We start from the raw sequence: 21,304 nt of genomic DNA, 5'->3' as shown, positions 1-21,304 counted from the left end.
ATTAAAACATATCATTTTCGAGAATTATTAACGTTTCTATATATACGTAATCTATGCTCATATGCGTAAGTAATTATCGTCGGAATAATAAAATACATGAAAACTTGAAAAGATGCCTTAAGTAAAATTTGTATAGTTTTCTATATGCTTTATTATATATGTATTTAAATTTTATATACAATGTGTGTGTGTGTGTGTGCGTGTGTGTGTGTGTGTGTGCGTGTGTGTGTGCGTGCGTGCGTGCGTGCGTGCATGCATGCGTGCGTGCGTGCATGGTGCGTGCGTGCGCGCGTGTGCGTGTGCGTGTGCGTGTGTGCATTTAGATTTTCTAAATATATAATATTTTTAAGATACATATTAACACTGTTATTATTTCTTTGACATTTAAGTCTAATTTATAAACAAAATTGTAATTCGTAACATATTCTCGTAAGATTTATAAGAATTTTGAAGTGTTTATACCTTTATACGATATTTTCACAGAATTTGATGGGACTTTTTGAATCTTAATATCCAACTGTGAGATGCTTTAAATATAGGATTTAAATTTCCTATTTCTTCTTGTAAAGCCCATCTTTGTATCATGAACTATGAATCCTGATTCAACAACTATAAATTTATTATGTGTAAATTTGAAGATGTAAGATAATTTTTTCGTATGATTTCCATTTGAATGTAATTGTTCTTCCCATCGTTTTAATTGATGTTTAGATGAAACTCTTCTAAATTTATTTTGCACTAATTTTAGCGGACCTTCTTTTTGTTATTTTTTTTATTAATATCCTTATTTCGCCAATATTTAATAGCTCGTCTTTTATAAGAACTGTCAAAGTTTGCGTCATCATTTGAACATTGAGGATGAGAATTTAAATTATCTTCACTCCATGCTTCTTCATCTTCAATTATTTCAGAATTATGTAGTTTATAAGATTCTTGATAATCGAGATAGATTTCTTCTGTTACTTCAAACACATTCTAGTGAAAAATGCTATCCAACAATTTTTGTATGTGTCCTTTTAATTCTATTTCTGCTTCAGTGACTGGTGTTAGATATACTGAACTTATAGATGTTAATAAAAGTCTAACAACATTAAGTGGATTGATAATCATGTCTAAAAATGTTAAACTTTGCTTTCTATCATAATATAAAAATAATTTAACAAATTGTATAGATATGATTATGACAGAACGATTGCACTGAACGTAAGACTGTTACGTGAATATTCTTATATTCTCTGTTCATTTATTATAATTATTTTGAATGTATATATGAACTTATATTATCGCACAGTTATTCCTATCATCTATTCCAAGAAACTTATCTTTTTTTTGAAAAATACAATATGTCACGACTCTGATACATGATTTAGAAGATTATTTCTTATATCTTATTACACATGACGATTCTCAGACGCGAGATTTTCTAACAATTTAAATATATATATATATATATATATATATATATTTATATATTAAATATAGTTATTAAATATATGTTTTCTAATACAATGTATTTTTAAATACAATTTTTAAATATTTGTTTTTTAAAGATTCAATCTTATACAATAATTTTATTATAAAAGAATAGATTTGGAATAAAATTATTTTTAATTTTTATTCATAAAAGAAATTAATAGGTCAATTCTAAGCAGAATCGTAAGACTCGTAACTTGTTCTCGTATAAAGGTATAAACATTAAAATTCTTATAAATCTTACGAAAATATATTGTATTACGAACTTTACAATTTTGTTTACAATTTAAGCATAAATATCAAGGAAATAATAAGTGTTAATATGTATCTTAAAAATATTATGTATTTAAAAAATCTAAATATACATATACACACATATATATTAGGTGTTGGAATTAATTCGTAGCGTTTTTTAATGAAAGAATGTTATTTATTTCACATGAGCATTAAAAAATACATTAATGAAAGTACTTCCCATCACTTGTAAAACGCTACGAATTAATTCCAACACCTAATATATATATATATATTATATATATATATATATATATATATTACATATAATAAATATATAATATACAAACCTATACAAATTTTACTTAAGACATCTTTTCAAGTTTTCGTATATTTTACTCTTCCGACAACAATTATTTACGCATATAAGCATGGATTACGTATGTACGGAAGCGTTAATAATTAATTCTCGAAAATGATATGTTGTAATATAACTTACACATAGTTAAATTCATAAAAAAATAATCTTTAATTTAATAAAAAAAAAAAATTTGAAAATTTAAGGAAATTATGGGTGGTGGGAGTATTTTGTTAAACAAAAAAATAAACAAAATTTTTTTATCTATAACTTTAAAATACTCTTGAAACCGTACAATTTTTGTTTAAAAAATTTTTTTCTAAAAAGATCTTTTATACTTCCGACGATATTCGCCTTAAAAAAAAATATCGTTTTTTTTTAAGGGATGTTTCACCTCTTAAACATGAGTTAGCGCACATATAAAAAAATACGTGTTTCTTAGATTTTCGTGTTTAACAACATATCTCATGGAGAATCAAATCGGTTCCGGAAGTTGTGGATCTTCCCTTTGTTAGTTTCATAAACTCAGTATTGTTTGTGCACATTGTGATGTTTAGTGCTGCACTGTCGTTTGGTCCATATGAACTATAAAACTTTTGTATTAAGTAAACATCTACATCAGGTGACAGTTCTACGTGTTAAAAAAATTTAAATTTTTAACTTTTTTTTCGATTTTAGTTTAAAGCAGAGCCTTCCAAATGGTCATGTGATCGTGTCCCCATCAAAATTTCAATAGTAAGCATGCCCCTCTCTATTTTACTCCCTCCAACGCTACCTTCTAGTCTTCTTGCTACACGCGTTTAGAGCCGTCGCAAGCAAGTATGCAAGTATAACTCTTAGGATTAATAAAAATCCCAAACAAAAATAAAATAAGTCATAAATATGGCTTCTTTTGCTTTTGTCTCTTTTTCGATATAGATATACATATCTATCTTTTAATGAAACAGTGCCTGACTGCTATACAAAATGATACATCGCGTCACCGCGCTGGTGCACAGCCACGAATAGAAGAGAAGGGTTGGACCCATGGTGGGGATAAGCACGAGCGGCCGAGAAGCAAAAGGATTAAGGGTCCGCGATGCCCGATTTGGAAGACTCTGATCTAAAGTCTATTGCAATACTACCAAATTTTGTGTCTATTTTAATCCTGTAAAAGGATTTTTTATTCTGTTCCATAAGTTCGGAAATTTATATCGATCTGCAATATTTTAATAATTTGACCACTCTAATATCCTTTTAAGGTATAAATGAACAGAAAACTGGTTACAAATCTAGCTTAATTTAATGCTTATTAAAAAAATTATTTCTTTATGATTGGGCAGGTTCATACAGATTTTGTTATTGAGGTCTAATGTATAGATTATAAGTATTAGGTGTTGGAATTAATTCGTAGCGTTTTACAAGAGATGGCACAAGCAGTACACTATTTCGTTGTTACCTATAGTTCTGTATACATTGTAAACATCTATCATAGGACGTCATTTGCCGTACATAACCTTTCTTGAAATCATAAATAACAATACTGTATAATTCATTGAATATGTCAAAATTTGTGCCAGATAAAGTGTTTTTGCGGGGAGTTTTGCTTCATTACTTTAATATGAACAAAAGTGCAGCTGAAGCTCATCGTATTTTAGTGGATGTGTATAGTGAACATGCTCTGGCTGAGCAAACGTGTAGGAAGTGGTTTGCACGTTTTAAAGCTGGTGATTTCGACTTGGATGACAAGGAGCGACCTGGTCAGCCGAAAAAATTTGAAGATAACGATTTGCAGGCACTGCTCAATGAAAACTCATGTCAAACACTTAAAGAATTATCTACGTCATTGGAAGTTGACTTCTCAACAATAGGAAAACGTCTTAAAAGTTTGGGCATGATCCAGAAGGAAGGACATTGGGTCCCATATGAATTGAAACCAAGGGATATTGAGAGACGTTTTCTCACGTGCGAACTGCTGCTTCAACGGCAGAAAAGAAAAGGTTTTTTGCATCGGATTGTTACCGGTGACGAAAAGTGGATCCATTATGACAATCCAAAGCGCAGAAAGTCATGGGTTAAGCCCGGCGAACCATCAACATCAGTGGCAAAGCCCAATATCCATGGCTCAAAGCTCCTGCTCTGTATTTGGTGGGATCAGAAGGGTGTCATATACTACGAACTGCTAAAACCGCATGAAACCGTTACTGGAGATCTCTACCGACAGCAACTGATGCGCTTGAGCCGTGCATTGAAGCAAAAACGGTCGGAATACTTCGAAAGACACGATAAAGTCATCTTGCTGCACGACAATGCTCGCCCACACGTTGCAAAACCGGTAAAAACATACCTGGAAACACTTAAATGGGAAGTGCTACCGCACCCGCCGTATTCTCCTGATATTGCACCTAGCGACTACCACTTGTTTCGATCATTAGCTCATAGCTTGTGCGAGCAGAAGTTCACATCTTACGAAGATTGTACAAAATGGTTCGATTCCTGGATTTCATCTAAAGATGAACAGTTCTTCCGACGCGGTATTCATTCACTGCCCGAAAGATGGTCAAAAGTAGTAGAAAGTGATGGGAAGTACTTTCATTAATGTATTTTTTAATGCTCATGTGAAATAAATAACATTCTTTCATTAAAAAAACGCTACGAATTAATTCCAACACCTAATATATACCAATAAAGTCATTTTAAGGAGAGATCATTTAAAAATATTGGGAGTGTGATTTAATTTTGAGAATTTTTTTTCTCAAAAACTGATTTATTTAATATATTACGTAAACGTTTAATAACTGTTATACAATTAACATTTAATTTTCGGTAAGTTCTGACGTGGATTGTGGATTTTCATCCAATGCTTGTAAATCTGCATTTTCCAGCTTTTGTCATTAACATGGGAATCACTACTTTTGAATCGTCTGAACCAATATTCACATGTCTTAATTGACGGAGCAATCATAAGTTTCTATCAGAATTCTATGACCTTTAGCCACCGATTGATCTTCCGATTGAAAGATAAACGCATGTCGAAAATACTCTTTAGGAAACTTCATTTTTTAAAATGGTATAAACACGATGTTTACTGTTAGTCTATTGTTAGTAAATTAAATATTGTATTATGGAATAATATTAAAGCATTAATAAACAATAGCTATGATTGAAGTGTCTTTAACAACACTGACATTAATGCCATCTTTTGCAAAACTCTCAAAACTAAATCACATTCCTAATATTAACTTACTTTCAATGCTATTAGATGTACAAATAAATTTCCGCCGTTTTTTATCAAACGGCGGAAACTTATTTGTACACCTAATATAAATTCAATTGTATTAATTTTTTCCCTTGTGTTGTTTTTTTTTTATGATCCTGCCAGCTTAAATATTAAACTAGTAGCGCCACTGTTTTCTTGGAAATGACATATAATATAGAATTGTTTTTAGTAGAACAAAATAATACAAATTCAGTCCTATTAATTTTTATACTATTTTTCTTTTTTGTTTTATTTTGAATTGGTCCTGTCAGTTTAATATTAAGCTAGCAGCGCCACGATTTTCTTTGAAATGTCACACAAACAAAATTATATCACACGGTATAAAATTATCATTAATGTACAATTTAATACAGAATGAGTACTAAAAATTCCGATAAGTTCGATTTGATTCTGCTGATTTGATACTGTTTTACAGAACTCAAAAAAGTCAATTTTTGCTCTCAAAGGGAAAGATTGAATTTCAGATGATTCGGATTATTTTAATGGTAGGATCAGGATTAAATCGTCACGGTAGTGTTTCGATGTCAAGTCAGATGTGACTCCATCATCTATTTTACATTTCACACATGCTGTTTCAAAGTAATAAACCAAAGATTATGGTTATTGCCTTTTATTATCTTTTTTTTTTTTTTTTTTTTTTTTTTTTTTTTTTTTTTTTTTTTTTTTGATAGCTGAGTTAAGCTAACATACTGAACCGTGCAATATTTTTTAGTATTATTTCATAATTATTTATTTTTTTATTTACAAATAAATAAAAAAAAGTGTTATGTTATTAATTTTGAGGCTTCCACGGATATTATATACAAATAAAAATCTAAACTAATTAAAAGATTTTCAATGTTAAAATATAAATAATGCTATTCTTAATGCTAAGAATAGGCTAATGAGAGTTAGCGCAGATATATGAGTGTAAAATTTTTGGATCGAAAATAATTATTCAGTCGATTTATGTCTTTTTTATTCTAATTGAACATTTTAACTCTCTTTAGAGTTCTCTTCAGTAATATTACAATAGACAAAGTCACCCATCCATTGGGAACAAGTTATTCACAGATTAACAAAACTGAAGTAATATTGAATCTGAATAGTTTAAAATTTTTTAATTAAGTCAGTTAAGATTAATCTGTGAACAAAAGAGAATACCAAGTGACTCACCTCAAGAAAAAAACAAGAGAAGCTCGTAACCCCATATCAATTAACAATAAGAAAAAAAGATGTATTACAAAAATTAAGATATATTGATGATGTCTATGATCCGTACAGCATAACGTATCAATAAAATATAAATATTAATTTAAAGAAAGCTAAGAAAGGTCAAGTAGTTGTAGGTCAAAATCAAAGATTATATATCAATTGCCCACATCACTAATTGGCTAATTTAAAATAATATAATCTCATTGGTGAAGCAGTGAAAAATTATTAGGAACAAGCCGATGTGAGTGGTGTATGCAACTGAACTATAATATGTGTAAGTGCGCCGCTCTCAAAATGAAACATAAATAACATAAAATATGAGAAAGTCAAAAGTCAAATATACAAATCATTCTATATTACAATCAATGATTAAAATTTATTTAGCAACGATACATACGCATGATGCAGTCCCTCAGTATCCAATCGCAGATTAATCCTTAGTACATTTTATTATAGTTTTTAGCACTCTTAACCCTAGTATGATATTCATAGGTCCAATGTATCCTATGCGATTTTTTATATTACTGTAACTTTTTTATAATATTATATAATTTGAAGATTGAGATTGAAAAAAACCTTAACTATCCATAGATATGATAAGTCTGCAAGGGTTTTTTTTTGCGTTATTTTCGATGTAAGAATGCACGATAGTTCGAAGAGAGTACTTGGGACCCACGTATGATTAGCTTGTAAGTTTTCAGCATTCTAGGTATCTCTTTATTTTTTATTAAATATACGTTTACTGAGTTTCGAATAGTAAATACATGAAAATGTAGAACTAAAATAAATAATATTTCAATATAATAAATAGTAGAAATTTTATAATTTCTGTCAGTCTTCGGAGATCGCTCAGCCGGGGCGGATTTATTGCTTTAGAGCGAGTGTTGCATCATCCTCTAAACTAAATTCTAATAAACTTAATTATATATACTATAATAATGTTTATACTTGTACAATCCTTTATCTTATATGTGTATTATAACTCTTTCATATTGTTCAAATAATAAAATTTTATTTATTAATTGTAAACTTAAAATATGTAGATTCTTAAAAAATGTCGATTTTCGATAGTTCAAATAATTATACTTTTTTGAGTGATTCATATCGTACTATTTTTTTTTGTTAGTCCAAAGAGTCAACTAAAAAAATCCTATGGGTTTTTGAACATTAAATTAAAAAATTTAAGAATTGTTTATATAAAGTAGTCATTTTTTTGCGAATTTTTCCAATAAAATTTCTTTGAAACATTGTAATTGATTGAAAACAAAATATTTATTTGATTCATATTTATTTCTCTTTGTCTGACTTCGAGGTATAAATTTCACACTTCATTTTGAGTTAAAAAAATACGTATTCAGTCCAGAGATATAGCATGATGACAAAATTGCAAGATTTCATAAACTCTGGTGTTATAAGGAAGGTAAGCAAAAATAACAATCATACTAGGAATAAATACATAGGAATTAATACACACGTTTGGTCATTTATGTCCTGGATTAATTTTCATCACTTTTATAAGTATATATAAATTATTAATTTTTACATATATTTTGATATCTTTAGAAAATATTTGTGCAGTTATATATTCATAATAAATTGTAGATAAATTGTTATAACTAAATATAGTTAATGAAATAAGAAAAATGCACTGTTTCATATAAAAATGTAAAACTCTGAAATAAAAATGTTTAAAGGAAAAATATACATTGTTAGAAATGTAACCACGAGCTTCCTTTACATATATTACATATAAATGAAACTCATGGTTAAGAACGAAATTAAAAGTAATGAATAATTTAACTGAAAATTAAATTACATTAATTACTTAAATGTAATGAACATTAAATTTCATAAATTTTCATGAAAAATACATTAAATTTATGTATATGTATACAAATATACTTTTTAGTTACAAATACATTAAATTTATAATGTAATTTATAATGAAATTAAGTTTAAATTGTGTAACTTAAAATTTAATGAAATTTAAGAATTTCTAACAGTGTAGTTTAATATCTTAAAATTGATGTTTCAAACTATATAAAAAAAAAATAGTCAAGTATCGGGTGTCTAAAAAGTTTGATTATTGAGTAATCTGAAAATGATATTTTTTTAATATGCATGAATAGCTATACATTGAAGATATATTGCATTTACATTTTAAAATTTGCAAATACATTTTATTATTGCTATTGTGTTAAAAAAATTTATAATTTGTTCTCTATAACATTACAGACATTCTCTATAACATAATATATAATATTACTGATAACATTTAGAATAAATAAAAATCGCGTTTATTGAGAGACAATGTGTTGTTTTAGGGTTAGATTTTTTTTTTAATAATTCGCAAAATATTCCTGCAATACAAATGAGAATTAGTTAAAAATAAAGAAAAAAATAAAAAACTTCTTTAGTTACAAAAAATGTACACTCTGTAAAATGTACACGCGTTATTTGTGATCCAGAGATGAACTTCGGAGTTATGCCAGTTAAGGAATACGCATGAATTGCCGGTAACATGTAAAACTTGTTCTAGATGCTAAACTTTTTTTTAAGAATAGAAACGAGACCGGTATTTGACAGGTGTTCTTAGTATTTCAAAAAAAAAAGCGCAGGACACGAATGATCCACAGGTGTGTATTAAGGGTTAAAATCATTCTTCTGCGTATATATATGAGCAATAGAAATTAAAGGCTCATTTGGAAATCTTTCAATATCAAGAATTTGAATATTTTTTCAATCAAAATAATGATGAAAATTAATTTTGTGATAATTCCATGATAATTGATTGATTGTTAATATTTCTGTTAATATGGTTGTGATGTTTAGATATTCTACATAATTTTTTACCTATTTATTCAACGCATCGCAATCTTTGCATAAGATTATATTAATGATACTTGTGTTAAAATATTTTGGGAGAATGTTCTTGTAAACTTTTATAAATCTATTAAATGTGTGTGTTTATTTAACCTAAAAGGAAAGAATAATTTCATTTCTAGTCTTAAAAAAATCACGAATTTATCCGCATTCAAAGAATCATAAGGTAACAAAAACCACTGTTAATGACTTCTTGTTAGATTCATTATTCTTATTGTTTGTCTGTTTTAAAGATAGTTTTAGTTATGGAACAAACATTTCAAGTGTAAGTTAATTACAATATATAAAAAATTAAATCAACCTGATTATTATTTATTAAAGTATTTATTATAAACTTAATATTTTTATGAAATTTCGGATTTGAAAGTAAGACAGCTCGATTATTCCGGTTATTACACTTTTTTTTGAATGATAGAGTGCGATGAAAGATAGTTAAGGTAACGAACCCTCTCATTAGCCTGTTTTTAATGCTATGTTTTTAATATTTTATATACAGAAGCAATGCATTTCGCGAGTTATTTCCATGTTCAGATCTATTATTAACATGCCAAAATTTCGTGAATATTGCAGTTCACTTCATTGGAGCGAGGAACAGTCTAATCCGAAATATTCACAGAATATATATAAGAGTAACATTCAAATCATTATAATCATTAAATATTCCATTCATACAATGTTTTCAGAAAATGTTTTATATACCATATTCAAAATTATAATTTCCCAGAAATTCCAAGTCCAAGGAGATACTGGAATTAATTTTTAAGCGAAATTATTCCGTCTAAAATATATTTCGTTTTATTTCATTTTGGAGCTTAATTTTGGGGATTTATTTCGCAGGCGAAATGCTGACTTGCTCCTTTCCTACATGATTCTTATTTATGAATTAATGCATCACTCTTATTAACATAGATCTCTTACCATCTCAAATTCGCAAGAGGTCAAAAATTTAATACTCTTTATTCGCTAATTTTTTTCTTTAACGTCGAATCTTTTATTCTGTTTAGCAGCAAATCGAATTTAAAGTGGGGGAGGGGGAAGTCCATGTTGCTGAATCCGTCATACTAAAAAAAATATACAGTAGTGCTATAATGAAATCAAATACACCAAACTTTTTGATTTTATTTTTTGGCTTTTATTTTTCTCCAAGATAGAGCAAAAAAAATTCAAAAATTTAATATTTTTAAAGAAATATCAATACGATCGTGAGAACCTGCACAGTCCGCATCGCGCTTCAAGTTTCTTTCTATTCTTGTCCAGCTAGTCTTCCCACTACACCGAAATAAAAAAGTGCATAGCTCATTAAGAATTATTTATCAGCTTTCAAACTCCGCAAAAAAATTTGATAATACTTCAGATTAGGGAACCCCTTCCAATGACCTCGACCTTGACATATATTGTCAAGATCGTGACCTCGAGTAATCTGCAACAGGTTTTAGCTGATGCTTGTTACTCATCAAAAAGTTAAGAAGGAAAATTTGAAAAATGATGTCCTTTCATTATATAAAACAAAAATTTCGTGTGGAAGTCGTGCGCTTCTAAGTAGAGGGAAGGATGGATGTGGGATGAAAGTCACCTCGCGTGAAAAGTCATTACGTAAGCAAGGAAGACTACAAAATAGTTTTTAAAATTATATATGTATAATAGAAATAAAATGTTATTTTTCAAGCCTTTTTTATTAATAACTTTTTAACAAATGACGAGCAACGGCTAAAACTTGTTGGAGGTTATGATCTTGTTGATAACATATATCAAGATTAAGGTCATTGGAGGATCCCCTAATCTAGAGTATTACCAAAAATTTTTGAGCTCGTTTCGGTTAGCAGGAATCTTAATTTAAAGATGGGGGAGGAGGGCTGAGTGGATGTCTCGCCGCTCAGTGCGATTGACTCGCGATCTGTGGATCCGGTTCGATACTGGGTTCGGTACCGAATTACATACGGAATTCGATTATTCATCATGCTTACACGTTTGTCCACATGAATTATCTTTTGTTCACTTTTTAAAAAAGAGTTATAAACAAATTAAAATTAAACAATTCGTCACTGTATATGTAAGTGCGTTTACTTCCTAATTACAAACGGGATTTGATTGTCCATCATGCTTACGTGTTTGTCCACGCGATTTTTTTGTCCACTTTTCAAAAAAGAGTTATAAACAAATTAAAATTAAACAATTCGTTACTGTACACGTAAGAATGCGTTTACTTCCTAATTATAATACGTACGGGATTCGATTGTTCACCATGCGTATGCGTATGTCTAGGCAATTGTCTTTATTTTTCAGTGATGAATTATTTAATTTGTTTATAATTTTTTTTTGAAAGATGAATAAAAGAAAATTACGGGTGGAAACGTATGGTGGACAATCGAATCCCATATGTAATTTGGAAGATTCACAGGGAGGTGCTAGAATTTTTTTATTTATTTATAATTTTTTTTTATGGTGAATGAAAAATTTTGTTTATGAAATGTAGACAAATAATAAACAATCGAATGCGATGTAGATTTTGTCAAAATTCGTATTTAGAGGTATCAGATTCACAGACCTCGTCAATTTAATTCGCGATATTACCACAGTAGTTTAAGTGCATGTACAAAAAACCAATTTGGCGCGCAGTTCGAATGTCATGGACAGAAATGGGAAGAAGGGAGAGGGTGGAAGAGGAGAGGGGAGGGGGAGAGGGAAGAGGGGGAGAGGGGGCTCGATTTATTATACTTTATTTATCTATGTATTCGTTTGTTCGTCCATAAATGTCTCTCAAAGTAAGATGCCAATCTATCTGAGGGTACTACTTTATTTTTATATTTGTACACGACTTGCGAATACACGACGTCGCTTAATTTCTTTATTACACAATACGGCTTTCCCAATTACTTTGCAAATTCAGAATTTTTCTTTTCTTTCTTTGAAGATTATACTGCCAGACTTTCTGGAGTTAAAATGATGGCGACACTTCCACACGAAGCGGTATGGCTGAATCGACGCGACTGGTAATACTTGCGGATGAATTAGCGAGATTAGTGGCACTCGCGACGAGACCGATGCGATTGACTATATTCATGACACAACTATTAATGAGGTTAGCGGCATTCGGGACCAACGCGATCGGTAATATTCGCGACAGAACTATCGCCAACGCGGGAGGATAGAGCATTACATTCGTAAATATTATTGGAGGGACTTAGCTGATTCATGAAGATTTCGCGCAGTCTATTCTGAAGTTGAAAAATATCCATCTCGCCGCCGCAGTATCGCCGCGAACTCCTCCTAATTATTTAGGATGCTTCCTGTCACATGTCGTCGACGTGGTCGAATCCTTCTCCGGAGTAACGAGAAACTTCTCTTTTTGTGTGAAGATCGCAATGTGTCACGGTAATTCACTCGGTTCGATCGTCAGTCTGCTCGTTCAATCCGTTCGCACAGACGGGCCCAAAATATTGTGCCCGTGTGGCCGATCGCTCTTGCGTGGACGCGTTTGCGCACTTTCGAACCGCAGAAATAACGAACACGAGTGTAACAAAAAGAATAAGAAACGTTTATTAACAAAGAGAACGGAGAACACAGAACACAGCAAATAAATAATAATGAAGAGATACGTCCGGACACGGCGACGGCTCACATCCAAATCTGAAGATCTTATTAAAAAGTTGAACGGCTAATCGCTTTCTTCAATATATCACGGGTGTCGGCACGAGTATAACAATACATTATGTATACTATAGTATTTCTCTAGTATTTCGTATACGTTTCTTTTCAAGAATACACATGAAAAAAAAGGAACGGTAGGAGCTAATATGTATTGTGATGTAACGTTTTTCGTCTATCACTTTGTCGCGGATAAGCGATTCTGGGTCCTCCTGGGTGAGGGCGGACAACAAGCATGCGGGCGCTACCGTTGTGCGCCACCTTAAATTTATTTTTATTTATTTTTTCTTCTGTATTTTTTTGCATTAATTTTCTGAGAATCGGTAGCTGTGCGTTGATTGTGTCGAAGCTGTCTCATCCGGTTGCCAGCAGGGAAGAAGACCGCCGAAGAGGACTGTCACCGAGGAGGCTTCGGACTATGCCCCAATGGCGGGGGCGCGTAGATCGTATCGCTCTTTTTAACTTGCTACTTGCATTTATTATTTACGTCTTTTTAGTTCCGCTCCTGTTTTATAGAGAAAAGATGCAGAGACATCAGGATGAGGTAGCTTCTCAAGAGGACAATCAGCCGAGAAGACTACGGCGAACTCGGAGTCGAACCAAAGGAATTACTTAAAGCAGGAAGAGTTTCGTGCGAGACGAGAAGAGTCCTGGCGAGAAGACTGCCTGGGCGAAATTCGGATTCCGCGCCAAGTCGCGAGAAGCTACGTCACTGCCACGGGCCTACGCGATTCGCGCGAGTCGCACGACGCCGCTATCGGCCAATCAAGCGCCAGGAGACCTCGCTCCCGAAAAGCTGTGCATCCCCCGCCGGGGCCTGCCGATCACTTGCGTTGTGGCACGAGCCTGGTGCAAATTGTGAGAGGACGCAAGATCTATTGAGGATAAAGAACGAGTTATCGATAACGAAAGTGAGGCGAGTGGAGATAGAGGAAGGAGCTGAGAGGAGATATCGAAGGGACAAGGAGGAAATCGCCAGTGTGACAAGCGTAAAAATTCTGCCGACAACGTGATCTCGAGCGAATAGTACGTGCCGAATTTGAGCCAAAAGGCTGAGGCCCGTACAGGGAGCCGTGAGTAATTAATCTTTTAGTTGCCGCTTGCCGTTCGCTCGAATCACACAGATTTTTGTATTCAGTTTGCGTAAAGCTTGTCGCCCTCTCACCACAGCGAATTCACCGCGTCTCGTTAGTGTGATTGTATGTTAATTCGCCATCTTGTATTCTACGCCGGTTGAGGCACATTTCATGTAGAGTAAAGAAAATCATTGACGTTGTAACGTACGTCTGGCGGAAAGCCGCGATTATTGCTATAAACTATGATTGATGAATTTATGATAATTCTCGCGACAATCGCTTGTTCATGTTTCGGGTATTCTTTTGTGCTGCGTGACTCGATCACACCCGATCATAATGAGTTCATATTCGCACCAAGACGAAATTATTATAATTACGATGAATTGCGTACTTGAATAGATTCTTGTAATTGTTTCCGTTACAAATATTAAATATATGTTTGTCATTTTCTTACTAAAAGGAAGTAATTCTTATTTATTCTCTCTCCTTCCGATTCACTCACGCTTCGAATCACTCATTCTCGCTGTCCGTGCGGGGCTGAGTTGTCCGTCACATTAAAGAAATATTGAGAATAATTATTCGAGATTTAGAGGAATAATGAAGAACGGCACGCTCACTTATGCCTGGGGTCCAACTTAAGTCAAGAGAGAATTCGCGATAATTCAATAGCTATGATTTAGAGTATCAGAGTAAAATCATTGGTTGTCGAATTGCAATCACAGAAAAGCGACGAAGTTGTGCCGTCAGTCGAGACTACTACTACGTATACTTACAGTATATAACTGTGGTAGCTAAAATGTGTCCTCAAAATAGAGACAGCTAATGCTGTTGCTGCGCAAGCTAAATTTATTAGCTATTTGTTTTTATGTACTGTAGTAATTTTTGCTGTTAGAGATATATGAAGTTTAACTGAATGCTACTTTATCCTTTGCTGTAGAACTAAATAATTTCCATTGTGAGTGCTAAGATTCTTAGTTCTGATTATATTCGTTGTTAACTTTAAATATTAGGTGTTGGAATTAATTCGTAGCGTTTTTTAATGAAAGAATGTTATTTATTTCACATGAGCATTAAAAAATACATTAATGAAAGTACTTCCCATCACTTGTAAAACGCTACGAATTAATTCCAACACCTAATAATTTTTGCTGTTTTGATTATTTTATTAAATTAGCGATATTATACTAGCTCCAGGATCTCATAGCCAAAACTGTGCTATAAGGTAAAGCGGGGTATAATTTGGATAAGTTAAAGAAACTTTTAAATTGTATAAAAGATTGAGGTCGCATAGTGTATTCAATCGAACATACGTTTAATTGAATACTCTATGCGACCTCATTCTTTTATACAATTCGAACATTTCTGTTAACCTATCCAAATTACCTGACTTTATGTACATACATATATATGTACACATATATTGTGTACATAAAGTCGGGTAATTTGGATAGGTTAACAGAAATGTTCAAATTGTATAAATAACGAATGAGGTCGCATTCAATTAAACGTATGTTCGATTGAATACACTATGTGACCTCAATCTCTTATACAATTTAAAAGTTTCTTTATGTATATATATGTACATATATATACATATATCTATCAAAAACGTATGAAAAGAAGAGCATAAAAAACCACCGCACAAGATATTGTTTGTGATATCATTACATTAATAAAACATTAGACGTTTCGGCCACAATCTGGTCATCTTCAGTAAATTCACAATATTCTTAAACGCAGAATTACACATAGCTGACATTAAATTCAACCGTCGTATGATATAATTATATATAAACGTGTTTTTTCGTCATGTGAAAGTGCTTCGTACAACAATGTTACACCGCCAATTGTCACGAAATATGTAGATCAAGAATTTCCAGATTCTAATTTAACAAATTAACCTATCATTAATATCTTTTAATCGAAATGTATGAGAATAGAATCGTTACTTGTTTTACAGCAAAAAATAAAAATGATGAATCTCAAGTACATCCTTTACATAGATGGAAATTTGTCGTGACATTGTGTATTATTATTTGTCATATCATATATGTTACTATTTATATATATAAGTCAAAAGTTTAGCAAATTCTAGAATTATTTATTAAGTGTGAGAGAGATCTTTCTTAAGAAGAGGTAGATAAACATCAGGCAAGCCTTCAGTGTTACTTTGCTTATTGATACCACTTATTTGTATATCTTTAATGTATATCATTTCATAAATTCTTCTTTTCATTAATGATTGTTCTGTGTCTAAAATTCTTATGTTATTCCAATCCAATTCATGCATCTCATTCAACTGACGTGAAACCACTGACATCTCAGAGGTAGATCTTATGTTAACCCTATGTTCTTTTATTCGAGTTTTTAATTTTCTTTTTGTTTGGCCAACACAAGAAGACTCACAATTTAAACAATTTATTTTATAGACTACTCCATGATGATCCTCTTTACGCAAAGGATCTTTTCCCGTTCTTATAAATTTATTCATGGGTTTATAAGCGATATTAAAGTCATGAATATATGAAAGTTTTTTAAATTTTTCAGATACTTTGCTTAAATATGTATTATAAAAAACTTTTTCTTTGAATTAGAATTCGAGTCGCTTTCGTTATTATTGTCCTCACGATTTTTATCTTAAATTAGTTCTACTTTCTGAAGTTTTTATTCTATTTTTTATTGTTGAAAAGATGAATTTAAGCGGATAATCATTCATTAACAGAGTGTGAATTAAATCAGAGATGTTTTTTTCCTGAAATTTTGGATGGGATAAAAGCAAAATTCTGTCTAATTGCCCGATGATTACACCACTTTTATGTACTAACGGATGATTCGAAAAATAATTGAAATATCTCTCTGAATTAGTAGGTTTTTTATAAATATCGAAGATGATTCTTCCTTCTTGTCTCATTAGTTTTACGTCTAAAAAATTTATGCCGTTTTCATCGCCAAAATCAACAGTGTGAATCTAAGCCTTTCATGATATGAGTTAAACAATTCCAGAATTCCTCCTCCACTTTGTCTATATGCACCGCTAACACAATGTCATCAACATAACGGAAATAAAAAGACGAGATAATATTATTAGCAGTAATAATTTCTTGTTCTAAGTCTTGTAGAACAATGTTCGCTAATATAGGAAACAATGGAGAGCCCATTGGCATGCCAAAAATCTGTCTAAATATTTTTTTGTCGAATTTAAAAAATGTAGAGTTAATAATAATTATAATTGCTTTAATAAACTCATGTAAAGGAATCGAAGTCTTGTTTTCAATCAAGTTCCACCTACGTTCAATGCTTTTTAATACTAAATCGGTCGGAATGTTCGTGTACATCGAGACCACATCGAATGATATTGGGTATGGGAATAAGTTTCCGCTCATTGCAGAAAGATGTCATTAGTAGCATTGCTGTTTGATAGAACGGCAAGACATGTTTTTGAAAGGTGTGTGTCCAAACTTTTGAGCTCAATAGATGGCATTCGTTCGAAGCGTAACAAAGAGTAACTTTTTTTGCGTTAAAGATGTCAGAATTTATTCCAAAAAAGCAACATTTGCGGGAAGTTTTATTCCATTATTTTATTTTAAAGAAAAATGCTGCGGAAACGCATCGTTTGCTCATAGATATTTACGGTGAGCATGCTCCATCGAAAACTAGTTGTAAAGAATGGTTTCGGCGATTCAACAGTGGTGATTTTGACGTGCGTGACAAAGAACGCGAAGGTGCACTGAAAAAATTTGAAGATGCAGAATTGCAAGCATTACTCGAAGAAGATTCGTGTTTATCGCTCGATAGGCAAAAGAGTTAAATGTTGATAGATCCACTGTTGGAAAACGTCTACACGCAATGGGAATGGTGCAAAAAGAAGGAAATTGGATGCCATACAAATTGAAAGAGAGAGACATGGAAAGACGTTTGGTCATCTGCGAGATGCTTCGTCAATGAACAACAAAGGAAGGGTTTTCTACATCGTATCGTAACTGGCGATGAAAAATGGATCTACTACGATAACCCTAAACGCTTGAAGGCATGGGTGATGCCAAGTGAACCAGGTCCATCAACGCCAAAACGAAATATCCATGCTTCGAAGATTATGTTGTGCATCTGGTGGGATCAAAGAGATATTATATTATATTATGAGCTGCTCAAACCATCCGAAACCACCACTGGCGATCGTTATCGACTACAACTGATACGTTTAAACCAAGCTTTGAAAGAAAAACGACCGGAATGGGACAATAGGCACAAGCTGATTCTGTTATATGACAACGCTAGGTCACACGTTGCAAAACCGGTCAAGAAATACTTGGAAGGACTAAAGTGGGAAATTCTGCCCCACCCGCCGTATTCACCGGACATTGCCCCTTCAGATTTCTATTTGTTCCGATTCATGCAGTCGGCCCTTTCTGGAGAACGATTCAATTCTTATGAAGGTATCAAAAAATGGCTTGATGAATGGATCGCTTCAAAAGAACCAGATTTTTTCATTCGAGGAATCCGTTTATTATCGGAAAGGTGGGAGAAAGTTGTCGCTTCCGAAGGAGCATACTTTGAATAAACTCACTTATATTGTTTAAATAAACACATCTTTTTCATTTAAAAAGGGAAACTTATTCCCATACCCAATATAATACTAAAATTTTTATCGATTACCTTTCCATTAAGTTTATTTATAATATCAAAACTATTTTTTACATAACTAAAATTCTTTTTATTACTATTGTCTAATTTCTTTTAAGAAGGTCGCCAGTGGATAAAAAGCACTGTTAATGCAGCTGACTATCAATCTCAGCAAATGACCTTCCTTATGAATTTTTGGCAGTCCATAAGAACTCGGAAGTTCGCCATCCGATACGTACAATTTTTTGTATAAATTTAAATCGATGTACCCCTTGTTTTTCCAATTTTTTTACTTTTTAGTAAGTTACTGATTTCCGATGTTATTTTGTTAGTGGGATCTTTATTTATTAAATTGTATGTGGTCTGATCGTTGAGAATTTCATACATTTTCCATACACCTTTCATACACCTTCACGTATGATCTTATTCTTAGACGATTTAATGTCACAATTATTTATTGATTTGACTATTTGAATGGTTTCGTTCCTAACCGTTTTACACATTTCGTCGTCAGCTCTGAAAAGGTTATACTCAACATGTTTGTCTTAAATAACGTCGTCGGCAAAGAAAGGAGTATGCGTGAGTTCATCAAACATGTTGAGTATAACCTTTTCATACGTGAAGATGTAGGGGAAGTAAAGCGATTCATCTCAAAGAATCTGGACATTTTAATCACTAGAGCTGATAAAGGGAATACAACAGTAATCTTGAATCGTGAAAATTACATAGGGAAAATGTATAAGATTCTCAACGATCAGACCACATACAATTTAATAAATAAAAATCCCACTAACAAAATAACATCGGAAATCAGTAACTTATTAAAAAATTGGAAAAACAAGGGGTACATCGATTTCAATTTATACAAAAAATTGTATGTCTCGGACGGCTTTCGAGTTCTTATGGACTGCCAAAAATTCATAAGGAAAGTTATCCGCTAAGATTGATAGTCAGCTGCATTAACAGTGCTTTTTATCCACTGGCGACCTTCTTAAAAGAAATTATAGACAATAGTAATAAAAAGAATTTTTTTTTTCATTTTTATGTAAAAAGTTTTGATATTGTAAATAAACTTAATGGAAAGGTAATCGATAAAAATTTTAATATTATATCATTCGACATTGTCTTGATATACACGAACATTCCGACCGATTTAGTATTAAAAAGCATTGAACGTAGGTGGAACTTGATTGAAAACAAGATTTCGATTCCTTTACATGAGTTTATTAAAACAATTATAATTATTATTAGCTCTACATTTTTTAAATTTGACAAAAAAATATTTAGACAGATTTTTGGCATGCCAATGGGCTCTCCATTGTTTCCTATATTAGCGAACATTATTCTACAAGACTTAGAACAAGAAATTATTACTACTAATAATATTATCTCGTCTTTTTATTTCCGTTGATGACATTGTGTTAGCGGTGCATATAGACAAAGTGGAGGGGGAATTCTGGAATTGTTTAACTCATATCATGAAAGGCTTAGATTCACTGTTGATTTTGGCGATGAAAACGGCATAAATTTTTTAGACGTAAAACTAATGAGACAAGAAGGAAGAATCATCTTCGATATTTATAAAAAACCTACTAATTCAGAGAGATATTTCAATTATTTTTCGAATCATCCGTTAGTACATAAAAGTGGTGTAATCATCGGGCAATTAGACAGAATTTTGCTTTTATCCCATCCAAAATTTCAGGAAAAAAACATCTCTGATTTAATTCACACTCTGTTAATGAATGATTATCCGCTTAAATTCATCTTTTCAACAATAAAAAATAGAATAAAAACTTCAGAAAGTAGAACTAATTTAAGATAAAAATCGTGAGGACAATAATAACGAAAGCGACTCGAATTCTAATTCAAAGAAAAAGTTTTTTATAATACATATTTAAGCAAAGTATCTGAAAAATTTAAAAAACTTTCATATATTCATGGCTTTAATATCGCTAATAAACCCATAAATAAAATGAATAAATTTATAAGAACGGGAAAAGATCCTTTGCGTAAAGAGGATCATCGTGGAGTAGTCTATAAAATAAATTGTTTAAATTGTGAGTCTTCTTGTGTTGGCCAAACAAAAAGAAAATTAAAAACTCGAATAAAAGAACATAAGATTGACATAAGAAGATCTACCTCTGAGATGTCAATGGTTTCACGTCAGTTGAATGAGATGCATGAATTGGATTGGAATAACATAAGAATTTTAGACACAGAACAATCATTAATGAAAAGAAGAATTTCTGAAATGATATACATTAAAGATATACAAATAAGTGGTATCAATAAGCAAAGTGACACTGAAGGTTTGCCTGATGTTTATCTGCCTCTTCTTAAGAAAGATCTCTCTCACACTTAATAAATAATTTTAGAATTTGCTAAACTTTTGACTTATATATATAAATAGTAACATATATGATATGACAAATAATAACACACAATGTCATGACAAATTTCCATCTACGTAAAAGATGTACTTGAGATTCATCATTTTTATTTTTTGCTGTAAAACAAATAACGATTTTATTCTCATACATTTCGATTAAAAGATATTAA

General features: G+C 31.7%; 1 protein-coding gene and 1 long non-coding RNA gene across 7 annotated transcripts in view; one reads left to right on the top strand and one right to left on the bottom strand.

The window, feature by feature from the left end:
* The window catches only part of BORCS6 (BLOC-1 related complex subunit 6), a 142,217-nt gene that overhangs the window by 4,116 nt on the left and 116,797 nt on the right, over positions 1–21,304 (top strand). Inside the window, exon 2 of one of the 6 annotated variants that reach the window (XM_087412105.1) lies at positions 13,563–14,119. The exons of 4 other annotated variants lie outside the window; for them this stretch is intronic. The gene's annotated coding sequence lies outside the window, so the exon portion shown is untranslated. Of the gene's footprint in view, positions 1–12,312; positions 14,120–21,304 lie in introns of all 6 variants that reach the window. One more of the 6 variants, XM_087412104.1, reaches the window with a different exon arrangement.
* Positions 1–21,304, bottom strand: part of LOC147907857 (uncharacterized) — a 60,766-nt gene that overhangs the window by 3,270 nt on the left and 36,192 nt on the right. The gene's annotated exons all lie outside the window — the stretch shown is intronic.

Source organism: Acromyrmex echinatior, chromosome 12 (genome assembly GCF_024713525.1).
Source record: "Acromyrmex echinatior isolate Ae372 chromosome 12, ASM2471352v2, whole genome shotgun sequence".
NCBI lineage: Eukaryota > Metazoa > Arthropoda > Insecta > Hymenoptera > Formicidae > Acromyrmex > Acromyrmex echinatior.
The sequence above is the reverse complement of the archived record's forward strand: the minus strand, read 5'-3'. Positions and strand labels throughout refer to the sequence as shown.